The following is a 13,986-nucleotide window of genomic DNA, read 5'->3' as shown; positions in this document are numbered from 1 at the left end:
TATGTTGGCTAGTACCTCTAAGTATATTATTTTTGTGTTCTAAGAACCGCAACCGTAGTGCTCGTGTGGTTCGACCCACATATTGGATCCCACAAGTGCAGTTAATCACATAAATAACATAATTGGTTTGACAATTAATGCTACCCACTACTTTAAACTGAGTCCCATAAGTATATGAATAGATTAATTTTACTTTATCCAACATAAATTGGCAAGTAATACATCTACTTCTCCTGCATTTATAACATCCATTTGATTTTTGTTCTCCATATTTATATAACCAAGTTTTTTTCTGTTTGGTATCTATTGTATCAGTATGCAATGATTTAAAATGACTTGGAGCTAAAAGAGATTGTAAATTTGACGCTTTTTTATATGTAACACATGGTTTGTCATCCAAAAATGTCGATAGCAACCTATCTGTTTTTAGAATAGGGTAATTTTTATTAATTATGTTGCGTAATTCTCCTGAACACGTATTATATTTAGAGATAAATCTAGGTTGTTGTGAGTCAATACATGATTGTTTAATCACTGGTTTAGGTACCAATAGTGAACCTCTTTCTCTAGAGCGAGTATCATTTAAGGCTTTCTCAATCAGTGTCACTGGATAACCCTGGTCTCTGAAGGCAGTAGTGAGTTCCGCAGCTTGTGCCTCGAACTGCTCTGATTGAGAACAGTTACGGAGTACTCTTAAAAATTGGCTTTTCGGTATATTATTAACCCAAGGACGAAAATGGCAACTATGATAGTTCAGAAAATTGTTGGTATCCACATCTTTATGATATGTTGACGTAACTAATGTATTATCTTTGATACTAATATCAATATCCAGAAAACTAATATGTGAGGTGTGCGCAGTGCTAGTGAACCGTAAACCATAATTATTGGAATTAAGATGTGAAACAAAGGAAGACGTGGATAATAAATCACCATCCCAAATAAAAAACAGGTCATCGATGTAGCGACCATAGAGTACCAGGTTCGCCCCATAGGGACCCCCCCATATAAGGGAATCCTCCAGGTGACCCATAAAGAGGTTGGCGAAACTAGGGGCGAACCTGGCGCCCATCGCCACACCGAGGACCTGTAGAAAAAATTGACCATCAAAAGTGAAATAGTTATGGGATAACATGAACTGCATGGCTTGAATAATAAATTGACAAAGTGAGCCATCTATACAGTCGTCAGATTCAAGATAAGTTTCCACCACCTTCAGACCCTTTTGATGTGAAATATTACTATATAATGATTCTACGTCACACGTTAGAAACATATATTCTTTTTTCCATTTGATGTCTTTAATCATATTCAAAAATTGAGTGGAGTCTCTAATGTATGATTTCAAATTCCGAACGTGAGGTTGTAAAAAAGAATCGACGAAGGCCGATAAATTGGAAGTGAGGGACCCAACACCAGAAATAATAGGTCTCCCAGGGGGTGCGTGTAGGGACTTGTGTATCTTGGGGAGGTGATAATAAGTGGGGATAACAGGAAACTTTGTAAATAAAAAAACATGCTGATCTTTAGATATAATTCCTTTCAGTAGTGCAGTATCTAGAAACCTTTTTAACTCTACTTGATAGTTAGTGGTAGGATCTGACTTTAGTTCTGTATAGAATTTGGGATTTTTTAATTGCCTATATGCTTCTAAACAGTAATCACTACGGTCCTGTATTACGGTGCCCCCCCCCTTATCTGCCGCTTTTATGATGATACTCTTATCACTAGTTAGGCTCCTGAGTGCTGTTCTTTCTCTCGGATGTAAATTATCCTTCTTGTGTAATTTAGACTTAGAGGTAGCACATAATGCTTCAAAATCCTTCAATGTGAGGTTATAAAAAGCCTCTATATTGCCACTCATGTGTTGTAAGGGATAGAATTCTGATTTTTTTCTAAAAGGCAAATTTTTCTCCTTATTTCTATCCAAGTCAAATATTTTAATATAGGTATCTTCTACATTACTACTCTCTTCTCCTAATTCCAACAGTATCTTTAGTCCTATTTCATCATTATGATCCAATATGATCGGAGTACCTATCTCATTATGTTTTTTGAGATCCTTATGTATAAAATAACGCTTCCTACATAAATCTCTTGTATATCGATTTAATTCCACAAAGAGATCAAAAAGATCCGGTTTCTGGGTTGGAGCAAATTTGAGACCTTTAGATATTATAGCTTTCTCGCTTTCAGTGAGGACACGAGAAGACAGATTGAATAGCCCCTTTTCCCTCAGGCGCTTCTTGCGCTCTTGGAGGCGTTTCCTTCTGCCTCCTCTGATTCCTCTAGTTCTAATTCTTTTCTCTTTGGAGATTCTATTTGAAGTGTTTGGAACCTGTTTTTGTGTTTCCATATAGGGTACACATCTTGTTCTAAAAAATGACCTGAGTTGGATTTTTTGGAAATTTGTTGGATCTTAGAACACAAAAATAATATACTTAGAGGTACTAGCCAACATAGTTTGGTCAGACATGTAATTACTAAACATAAAGGTAACATCGAGAATATTAAAATACAGGGCGTAGAACATATTGAGGCCACTGTTAGAGGAGGAGATAGATATAATCTCCTTTGCAAACGAGAAGCTTTTTGGATATTCTCCTTAGGTACTCTATTTCCAAATGGTCTTAATGATTGTATTGAAATGAACAATGTTTAATGTCCATTTATATTCAGTTCCTCCTTTATATTTATTACTATTTTTATTTTTATTTTTATTTATTATTTTTTAATTTTTATATTTATTTTTATTTTTATTTTCATTAGTAAAAACAAGTGACCCCTTATTTGGAATAAGTATAGAAACACACTACATCACTTAGGGATATAATCCTTTCAGGTCCTCCCTATGTTTTTGTCCACTTGTTTATAAAGATTCACAAAGATACATCTTGGAACATTGTTTTAAGAATCATTATATAATTTGGTAACATTGTTCAGCCCTCTCATCCTTTAGGGTGATAGGAATGTTGGTTAATATCGATAATTTATGGATCACTCTAAAGAATCAGTAAACTATATATAGGTATATATATGATGACCAATATATGTTTATTTAATAGAGGTTGATCGAATGAAAATATAAATAAAAATAAAAATTATTAAAAACTATCAACTTGAGACCAGTGGGGTTTGAACCCAGGATGCTGTGGTTGCTAAACCTGACGATTAGTGTCATGCGCCACGGTCAACCCTGTAATAATTGGTCTGAAAAATAACATATATATATCTGAGTATAGAACTGATTATTAAAGCGCTTCTTTCCCCTTTTTTTTTTCCTTTAAACAAATATATTCTCCGCGATGCTATTAATTGATTTTTAGCAATTTATTGCTTTTTTATATATAAGAAAAATGTTATATTGTTATGTATAATATATATTTAATTATGCGAGTGTATGTATAAATAGTTACCAAAATGCACTCGCTAGAGACCACACTGATTGAACAGCATGATACATACACCTGTTATAGATCAGGTATCTAATTATACTGAACACTGATTGGCTGATGCCCTGTTATATACCACACTGAACCGATCACCAGGTACACCTTCTGAGGAAACCGGCATGTTTTAAGCCGGAGAAACGCGTCAAGGATTCTGACCACGATACTGCCGAGCCGCAACATTATACCAATTGATTCCAGGACGTCCATATAACAGCACGAGCGATCACTCGGTGTCCCTAAGGTTTGCCTCAATTTACAAGTTCCAACTTGGCTGCTTATTCCAGCTCCAGTGCCGGGCGGTTCTCGTGTCATAGGACCCGGCACCAACGTTAACATCCACTGCCGCACAGCCGCTACATCCTTGTGCCATAGGATACGGCTCCTCACACTGCATTTCGGTGAGAAACCTGCATCATCTTGAATACGGCATAGTGATGTCACAAATACGTTGCTAAAGAACTGGTAATCTATTTCAGTTACAAATCATCTGTGTGTGTGCTATCACATCAAATCCAGTATCATTAATGAGGCAATTCTGAACATCGTTGCTAATTATTTGCAAACAACTGGGACACAGCTGACTGAACGTTTCATTGGGCAAATAAGGAACGATAAATATTTTCCACCTTATCATTGGATATATTGGATTCCCTTTATTATAATTAACAGGGGACCAATTATACACATGTCTATCCAACATTGTTTGGTATAATTAATGTTTTCTGTCTAATTACCGTTTGGCTCTGCAGTAATCATTTATGGTCTAATATATGCTGTTTTAGTAATAATAAATTGTTTTTAAACTATTATATGTTTGCGCTCTCTATTATAGTATCTATAATCTTTTTGGCATTAGGAGAATGTCAGGGGCAGCAGGTGAGGAGGCATTAGGAGAATGCAGGGGCAGCAGGTGAACGGCCATTAGGGGAATACAGGGGCAGCAGGTGAGGGGCCATTAGGAGAATACAGGAGCAGGTGTGGGGGTATTAGGAAAATGTCAGGGGCAGCAAGTGAGGGGGCATTAGGAGAATGTCCGGACTAGCAGGAGAGGGGGTATTAGGAGAAGGAAAGGGCAGCAGATGAGGGGGTATTAGGAGAATGTCAGGGGTAGGTGAAGGGGCATTATGAGACTGTAGGGTCAGCAGGTGAGGGGGCATTAGGAGAGTATCAGGGACAGGTGAGGGGGCATTAGGAGAGTGTCAGGGGAAGGGGAGGGGGGATTAGTAAAAGGTTGGGGGCAGGAAAGGGGGTATTAGGAAAGGTTGGGGGCAGGAAAGGGGGTATTAGGAGAGGATGGGGGCACGAGGGGGTATTAGGAGAGGATGGGGGCACGAGAGGGGGTATTAAGAGAGGATGGAGGCATGAGAGGGGGTATTAAGAGAGGATGGGGGCAGGAGAGGGGGTATTAGGAGAGGATGGGGGCAGGAGAGGGGGTATTAGGAGAGGATGGGGGCAGGAGAGGGGGTATTAGGAGAGGATGGGGGCAGGAGAGGGGGTATTAGGAGAGGATGGGGGCAGGAGAGGGGGTATTAGGAGAGGATGGGGGCAGCAGGTGAGGGGGCATTAGGAGAGGATGGGGGCAGCAGGTGAGGGGGCATTAGGAGAATATAGGGGCAGCAGGTGAGGGGGCATTAGGAGAATATAGGGGCAGCAGGTGAGGGGGCATTAGGAGAATATAGGGGTTGGTGAGGGGGCATTAGGAGAATATAGGGGTTGGTGAGGGGGCATTAGGAAAGGTTGAGGGCAGGAGAGGGGGAGTATGTAAGTGGCAGGAGAGGGGTTATTAGGAGAATTTCAGGGGCAGCAGGTGAGGGGTATTAGGAGAATATAGGGGTAGCAGGTGAGGGGCCATTAGGAGAATACAGGGGCAGCAGGTGAGGGGCCATTAGGAGAATACAGGGGCAGCAGGTGAGGGTCCATTAGGAGAATGCAGGGGCAGTATGTGAGGGGCCATTAGCAGAATACAGGAGCAGGTGAGGGGGTATTAGGAGCATGTCAGGGGCAGCAGGTGAGGGGCCATTAGGAGAATGCAGGGGCAGCAGGCGAGGGGCCATTAGGAGAATGCAGGGGCAGCAGGTGAGGGGCCATTAGGAGAATACAGGAGCAGGTGTGGGGGTATTAGGAGAATGTCAGGGGCAGCAGGTGAGGAGGCATTAGGAGAATGCAGGTGCAGCAGGTGAACGGCCATTAGGGGAATACAGGGGCAGCAGGTGAGGGGCCATTAGGAGAATACAGGAGCAGGTGTGGGGGTATTAGGAGAATGCCAGGGGCAGCAAGTGAGGGGGCATTAGGAGAATGTCCGGACTAGCAGGAGAGGGGGTATTAGGAGAAGGAAAGGGCAGCAGATGAGGTGGTATTAGGAGAATGTCAGAGGTAGGTGAAGAGGCAGTAGGAGACTGTAGGGTCAGCAGGTGAGGGGGCATTAGGAGAGTGTCAGGGGCAGGAAAGGGGGTATTAGGTGAGGTTGGGGGCAGGAGAGGGGGGATTAGGAGAGGTTGTGGACAGGAGAGGGGGGATTAGGAGAGGTTGTGGGCAGGAGAGGGGGGATTAGGAGAGGTTGTGGGCAGAAGAGGGGGTATTAGGAGAGGTTGTGGGCAGGAGAGGGGGTATTAGGAGAGGTTGTGGGCAGGAGAGGGGGTATTAGGAGAGGATGGGGGCAGTAGAGGGGGTATTAAGAGAGGATGGGGGCAGGAGAGGGGGTATTAGGAGAGGATGGGGCAGGAGAGAGGTATTAGGAGAGGATGGGGCAGGAGAGAGGTATTTAGGAGAGGATGGGGGCTGGGGAGGGGGTATTAGGAGAGGATGGGGGCTGGAGAGGGGGTATTAGGAGAGGATGGGGGCTGAAAAGGGGGTATTAGGAGAGGATGGGGGCTGAAAAGGGGGTATTAGGAGAGGATGGGGGCTGGAAAGGGGGTATTAGGAGAGGATGGGGGCTGGAAAGGGGGTATTAGGAGAGGATGGGGGTTGGAAAGGGGGTATTAGGAGAGGATGGGGGCTGGAAAGGGGGTATTAGGAGAGGATGGGGGCTGGAGAGGGGGTATTAGGAGAGGATGGGGGCTGGAGAGGGGGTATTAGGAGAGGATGGGGGCTGGAGAGGGGGTATTAGGAGAGGATGGGGGCTGGAGAGGGGGTATTAGGAGAGGATGGGGGCTGGAGAGGGGGTATTAGGAGAGGATGGGGGCTGGAGAGGGGGTATTAGGAGGATGGGGGCAGGAGATGGGGTATTAGGAGAGGATGGGGTATTAGGAGAGGTTGGGGGCAGGAGATGGGGTATTAGGAGAGGTTGGGGGCAGGAGATGGGGTATTAGGAGAGGTTGGGGGCAGGAGATGGGGTATTAGGAGAGATTGGGGGCAGGAGATGGGGTATTAGGAGAGGTTGGGGGCAGGAGATGGGGTATTAGGAGAGGTTGGGGGCAGGAGATGGGGTATTAGGAGAGGTTGTGGGCAGGAGATGGGGTATTAGGAGAGGTTGTGGGCAGGAGAGGGGGTATTAGGTGAGATTGGGGGCAGGTGAGGGGGTATTAGGAGAGGATGTGGGCAGGAGAGGGGGTATTAGGAGAGGTTCTGGGCAGGAGAGGTTCTGGGCAGGAGATGGGGTATTAGGAGAGGTTGTGGGCAGGAGAGGGGGTATTAGGTGAGGTTGGGGGCAGGAGAGGGGGTATTAGGAGAGGATGTGGGCAGGAGAGGGGGTATTAGGAGAGGATGTGGGCAGGAGAGGGGGTATTAGGAGAGGTTCTGGGCAGGAGAGGATGGGGGCAGGTGAGGGGTTATTAGGAGAGGATGGAGACAGGAGAGGGGGTATTAGGAGAGGATGGGGCAGGAGAGGGGCTATTAGGAGAGGATGGGGCAGGAGAGGGGCTATTAGGAGAGGATGGGGCAGGAAAGGGGCTATTAGGAGAGGATGGGGCAGGAAAGGGGCTATTAGGAGAGGATGGGGCAGGAAAGGGGCTATTAGGAGAGGATGGGGGCAGGAAAGGGGCTATTAGGAGAATATAGGGGCAGCAGGTGAGGGGGCATTAGGAGAATATAGGGGCAGCAGGTGAGGGGGCATTAGGAGAATATAGGGGCAGCAGGTGAGGGGGCATTAGGAGAATATAGGGGCAGCAGGTGAGGGGGCATTAGGAGAATATAGGGGTTGGTGAGGGGGCATTAGGAGAATATAGGGGTTGGTGAGGGGGCATTTGGAAAGGTTGAGGGCAGGAGAGGGGGGAGTATGTAAGTGGCAGGAGAGGGGTTATTAGGAGAATTTCAGGGGCAGCAGGTGAGGGGTATTAGGAGAATATAGGGGCAGCAGGTGAGGGGCCATTAGGAGAATATAGGGGCAGCAGGTGAGGGGCCATTAGGAGAATACAGGGGCAGCAGGTGAGGGGCCATTAGGAGAATACAGGGGCAGCAGGTGAGGGTCCATTAGGAGAATACAGGGGCAGCAGGTGAGGGTCCATTAGGAGAATACAGGGGCAGCAGGTGAGGGGCCATTAGCAGAATACAGGAGCAGGTGAGGGGGTATTAGGAGCATGTCAGGGGCAGCAGGTGAGGGGCCATTAGGAGAATGCAGGGGCAGCAGGCGAGGGGCCATTAGGAGAATGCAGGGGCAGCAGGTGAGGGGCCATTAGGAGAATACAGGAGCAGGTGTGGGGGTATTAGGAGAATGTCAGGGGCAGCAGGTGAGGAGGCATTAGGAGAATGCAGGTGCAGCAGGTGAACGGCCATTAGGGGAATACAGGGGCAGCAGGTGAGGGGCCATTAGGAGAATACAGGAGCAGGTGTGGGGGTATTAGGAGAATGCCAGGGGCAGCAAGTGAGTGGGCATTAGGAGAATGTCCGGACTAGCAGGAGAGGGGGTATTAGGAGAAGGAAAGGGCAGCAGATGAGGGGGTATTAGGAGAATGTCAGGGGTAGGTGAAGGGGCAGTAGGAGACTGTAGGGTCAGCAGGTGAGGGGGCATTAGGAGAGTCAGGGGAAGGAGAGGGGGGATTAGGAAAGGTTGGGGGCAGGAAAGGGGGTATTAGGTGAGGTTGGGGGCAGGAGAGGGGGGATTAGGAGAGGTTGTGGGCAGGAGAGGGGGTATTAGGAGAGGATGGGGCAGGACAGGGGGTATTAGGAGAGGATGGGGGCAGGAGAGGGGGTATTAGGAGAGGATGGGGGCAAGAGAGGGGGTATTAGGAGAGGATGGGGGCAAGAGAGGGGGTATTAGGAGAGGTGGGGGCAGGAGAGGGGGTATTAGGAGAGGTAGGAGGCAGGAGAGGGGGTATTAGGAGAGGATGGGGGCAGGAGAGGGGGTATTAGGAGAGGATGGGGCAGGAGAGGGGGTATTAGGAGAGGATGGGGCAGGACAGGGGGTATTAGGAGAGGATGGGGGCAGGAGAGGGGGTATTAGGAGAGGATGGGGGCAGGAGAGGGGGTATTAGGAGAGGATGGGGGCAGGAGAGGGGGTATTAGGAGAGGATGGGGGCAGGAGAGGGGGTATTAGGAGAGGTTGGGGCAGGAGAGGGGGTATTAGGAGAGGATGGGGCAGGAGAGGGGGTATTAGGAGAGGTTGGGGCAGGAGTGGGGGTATTAGGAGAGGATGGGGGCAGGAGAGGGGGTATTAGGAGAGGTTGGGGCAGGAGAGGGGGTATTAGGAGAGGTTGGGGCAGGAGTGGGGGTATTAGGAGAGGATGGGGGCAGGAGAGGGGGTATTAGGAGAGGTTGGGGCAGGAGAGGGGGTATTAGGAGAGGTGGGGGCAGGAGAGGGGGTATTAGGAGAGGATGGGGGCAGGAGAGGGGGTATTAGGAGAGGTTGGGGGCAGGAGAGGGGGTATTAGGAGAGGTTGGGGCAGGAGAGGGGGTATTAGGAGAGGTGGGGGCAGGAGAGGGGGTATTAGGAGAGGATGGGGCAGGAGAGGGGGTATTAGGAGAGGTTGGGGCAGGAGTGGGGGTATTAGGAGAGGATGGGGCAGGAGACAGGAGGGATGAGAGGACATTACCTGGAGGATGAGGCGGCAGGAGAGATAACACCGTGGACGGAAGAATGTGTACCGGAAGTGGGCGGGGCGGTATTTCCGTGGGCTCGTCATCCTAGCGCATGGGATTATGGGTAGTGTCTACCACGGTAACTCAGCAACCAGAAGCAGCCCCGCCCACTCACTACCCATTGGGCGCCTCTAGTCACTATCATACTCAGCCACGCCCTCTCTCATTCTCATAGGCTGCAACACTCCGTCACTCATTTACCTCCAGCCCCGCCCTCTCACTGCCCATAGGACGCATCTACTCGTCATAGAATCACACTGCCCCGCCCATTGGCTTCCGTATCTTATCACTCTCCTGCATATTCACAGCGGCCACGCCTACTCTTCCAGTCAGTCACACCCAGCCCCGCCCTCTTATAGGCCGCAATGCCCCCTCACTCAAATACCTCCAGCTCCGCCCACAGCACGGTGCCTCCCGTCACTCAGCCATCATTAGCCCCGCCTACTCTCTAGCCCCGGCTCCCTGTATACATCTTTATCAGCGCTTGCCCAGACTAAGCCAACATGGCGGCGCCCATAGGGAGCCGGGAACATGGCGCCTGCCCCGTCCTGATGCTGTGATGTGTGTATAATAATAATGGGTGATGTATGGTCACAGCTGCTGTGTTACTGACCGGGCTGCAGCCACCTAGTCTTCATATCCCAGCACACACAGTGCCAGCCATGGTGGAGAGCCAGTGTGGGACTGGGGGGTGATGGGCCCAATGGGGGGGATGTGGTCACAGGGGCCGATGGGGGGGGGGGGGGATGTAGTGACAGGGGTGCATGGGGGGGATGTAGTGACAGGGGTGCATGGGGGGAATGTAGCTATATTGGCCCTTGTATTGGCTGTCTAGTAACAACATAGCACTGGAAGAGAGTGCCTAATGCTAAGCTTATTTATAGGAAGTGAAGCCACAGGATTGGCTAACCACTTACCCCAGTGGTACAGCATAAACTGGTCTCCAACATGGCCGCCTCCTGTGCTGCAAACACACAAGCACTGCAGCCTACCTGATTCTCAATATTCCTGGTCTCCCAGAAGTCACAAAATCCTCACTGCTGACCGCCCCGCCCCCTCCCTGCAGCCACACTAGCACCATGGTAGATGCTAGAATCAAGTGGGCTAAGGGACCTTTTCCATTTGGGGGAGGAGTTACGACACAAGGGGGAGGAGCTACGCCAGCGGGATAGTTCCTCTACTATCCACGCCACCAACTATTACCTTTAGTAATCAGGTGGCGAGCGGAGCGGAGCGAGCCACCGAGCCCGAAGCGTGGCGAGCGAACTTTTCTGGTACTCTGTTCGCCCGTAGCTCCTCCCCCTGGTGACGTGTCTCCTCCCCTAGATACGTCAGAAGGTCCCTTCAGCCACTCCGAAATAGAACCAACCCTAGCACCATGGCAGCCATACCGACAGCGGCCAGACCCCGGACTCAGCGGCAGTGAGTACTCACCTCATGACACATAGCAACCAAACCGGGGTCTAGCTTTTATCCTCTAATACAGGCATTCCCAACCACGGTCCTCAAGGCACACTAAGGGGCCCTACACATTCGGCGATGCGCCGCCAAGGTGCCCGACGGCCGACAAGCGACCCGGCGGCGGGAGGGCAGTGACCGGGGGAGTGAAGTTTCTTCAATCCCCCCGTCACCCGGCTCCGTAGACTTGCAGGCAAATATGGACGATCTCGTCCATATTGGCCTGCATGCACAGCCGACATGGCCCCAGCGATGAACGAGCACGGGGCCACGCATCGTTCATCGCTGGGGACTCCACACTGCACGATATGAACGATATCTCGTTCATTAATGAACGAGATCGTTCATATCGTGCAGTGAAATCGCCTATAACAGTCCTGGTTTTAGTGATATCCAGGCTTCAGCACAGGTGACTTAATTAGTAGCTCAGTTATTTTGATGTAACCATCTGTGCTGCAACCTGGATATCACTAAAACCTGCACTGTTGGTGTGCCTTGAGGACCGTGGGAATGCCTGCCCTAATAGGTGCTAGATAAATGGTAAGTAAAATCTGAATGGTTGCTATGGGCAACATCTCTACTTCTAAAAAGCCGTACCTTAGTAAATATACCCCTTACTCATTACTCTGACAAGGTGAGACTACTTCTCTGGCATCCTCCCATGAAGGTGCCAGTTGCAGTGAAACGCGTAACGTGAGTCACACAATACACAGCTGCTGCATATATGAAATACACTTCCATTTTACCACTAAGATCTCTAAGCAACCACTTCTTGCACCCCGGTATCTGTGGTGGACTGACACCATACCTGTGCAAACTGCAGAAGTCTGCCTCCCACCCAGGGGTCTCACAGGTGGAGGCCCGCGCGGTCAGGTGGAGGGTATGTCTTCTGATTTGGAATTCAGACGTCTGGCTGCCCAGTCATGTAATGGTTTTGATTGAAACGGTTGATTGACACTGTCTGGAATAAGCTTGTCCTTTTGCTTTGACCTGGGTCTGAAAGGACCGGAAAGCAGAGGATTTCGGTTTAGAAGTTGATGTTGAGAGCAGAAACGCTGATTTAGAAGCTACTAAGATGGACACTATTTTCTCCAATTCCATTCCAAACAGAATATCTTCAGCAAAGGGAGGGATTCCAACGTCTTCTTGGATTCTGAAGCCCTCTTCCAGGGCCGTAGCCACACTGCTCGGCTGGCTACTACTGAGGTAGCTGAAGCTTGGGAAGCTTGTAGGCCTGTACCTAAGGCCACTTATTCCAACTCGGCAGCTGCTTGCCTTATATTTGTTATATAGGATAACTGTTCTCTTGTGGCGTTCACCGAGAGACTATCCTCTAAATGCATCCACCCAGCCTGCAACAGCCTTGGCCACCCATGCTAAGGCCATAGCTGGTCTTGTAATTGCCCCCGTAAGGGAAAAATGGATTTAAGACCGGTTTCAACTTTTCTGTCTGTCAGGTCTTTCAAAGAAGACTTTTATGGAATAGGCCAGTGATGGGGAACCTTTGGCACTCCAGCTGTTGTTGAACTACACATCCCAGCATGCCTTGCTACAGTTTTGCTATTTGGTCATGCTAACACTGTAGTAGGGCATGCTGGGATGTGTAGTTCAGCAACAGCTGGAGTGCCAAAGATTCCCCATCACTGGTATAGAAATGTAGAAGTGCGCACTAGACGTGCCACATGAGCATCAACTGTGGGAGGTAGTTCCCATTAAGCACATTCTACCGGTGGAAGAGGGTAAAAAGAAGCCATTTTCTTTGGCAGTGTAAACCTCTTATTTGGTGTACCCCATGCTTCCTGCATGATTTCAGTAAGCTGATCTGATTGCGGGTATTCAGCTAAGACTGGAGTCTTAGACTTTGATGGTGGCTCCTGTTGTTCTATTGTCAATATGGACTTTACCACGTGAATCAATGCGGGCACATCCACTGAGACAATCTTCTTCACCTGAGGGGGACTCAGGAAGGGAGGAGTCAGCCTCATCTTCTGATGACATCTCACATCCTGAAAGCTGTGTAGACTGTGAGGACGGTGTCAGACGTCTGCGTGCTTTCCCTTCCACAGACTTGTCAGCCGGTAACATCTGCTGAAAGGCCGCAGAGGTCTGAGACAAATCCTGGACTGAATGTGAGGACACATCTCCCCATGGAGGCTGTGGAGGAAACCCTGTAGCTGGAGGTATAGCAGGTGTAGCCAAGTGATCCGCTATACGCGTCAAAACCTGCACAAAAGAAGCCACCCAAGGTGGTTGTTGTACTTGTGCAGGTTCTAGGCGAGAAGCAAGTTGGTCAGCTTGATTTAGTTTAGGAACATAACAATCCAAAGGTTTGAGAGGGACAGAAAAGAGATATAATACGTATATATAACAAAATAGTATTAAAGTCAGACAGCAGGACTAGCACAAGTCACAAACAATGCGATAAATGATACAACTGCAATGGGCACTTACTCAACTACTCAGCACCACAGGGGTAGGTAGGAGTCAGAGCTGTATAACCTGGCCCTTAGGAAAGGTATACAGGGAGGCTAAACCCAGCGTTCCTGAAGACATGCTGTAACAAATTTCACCCAGAGTATATTGTCGCCCAGTTATCTGCATGTGACACCCATCACTGGTATAGGAATGTAGAAGTGCGCACTAGACGTGGGCAGGACGCATAATTATATACACGGGGCAGGACGCATAATTATATACACGGGGCAGTACACATAATTATATACACGGGGCAGGACACATAGTTATATACACGGAGCAGGACACACAGTTATATACACGGGGCAGGACACATAAATATATACACGGGGCAGGACACATAATTATATACACGGGGCAGGACGCATAATTATATACACGGGGCAGGACACATAAATATATACACGGAGCAGGACACACAGTTATATACACGGGGCAGGACACATAAATATATACACGGGGCAGGACACATAATTATATACACGGGGCAGGACACATAATTATATACACGGGGCAGGACACATAATTATATACACGGGGCAGGACGCATAGTTATATACACGAGGCAGGATGCATAATTATATACACG

The 13,986-nt window shown here is 48.6% G+C and overlaps 1 protein-coding gene across 1 annotated transcript in view; it reads right to left on the bottom strand.

Annotated features, from left to right (window-relative positions):
* The window catches only part of LOC135040896 (gastrula zinc finger protein XlCGF57.1-like), a 223,327-nt gene that overhangs the window by 170,619 nt on the left and 38,722 nt on the right, over positions 1–13,986 (bottom strand). The gene's annotated exons all lie outside the window — the stretch shown is intronic.

This window comes from Pseudophryne corroboree, unplaced genomic scaffold (genome assembly GCF_028390025.1).
Source record: "Pseudophryne corroboree isolate aPseCor3 unplaced genomic scaffold, aPseCor3.hap2 scaffold_778, whole genome shotgun sequence".
In the NCBI taxonomy this organism is placed as follows: Eukaryota; Metazoa; Chordata; class Amphibia; order Anura; family Myobatrachidae; genus Pseudophryne; species Pseudophryne corroboree.
The sequence above is the reverse complement of the archived record's forward strand: the minus strand, read 5'-3'. Positions and strand labels throughout refer to the sequence as shown.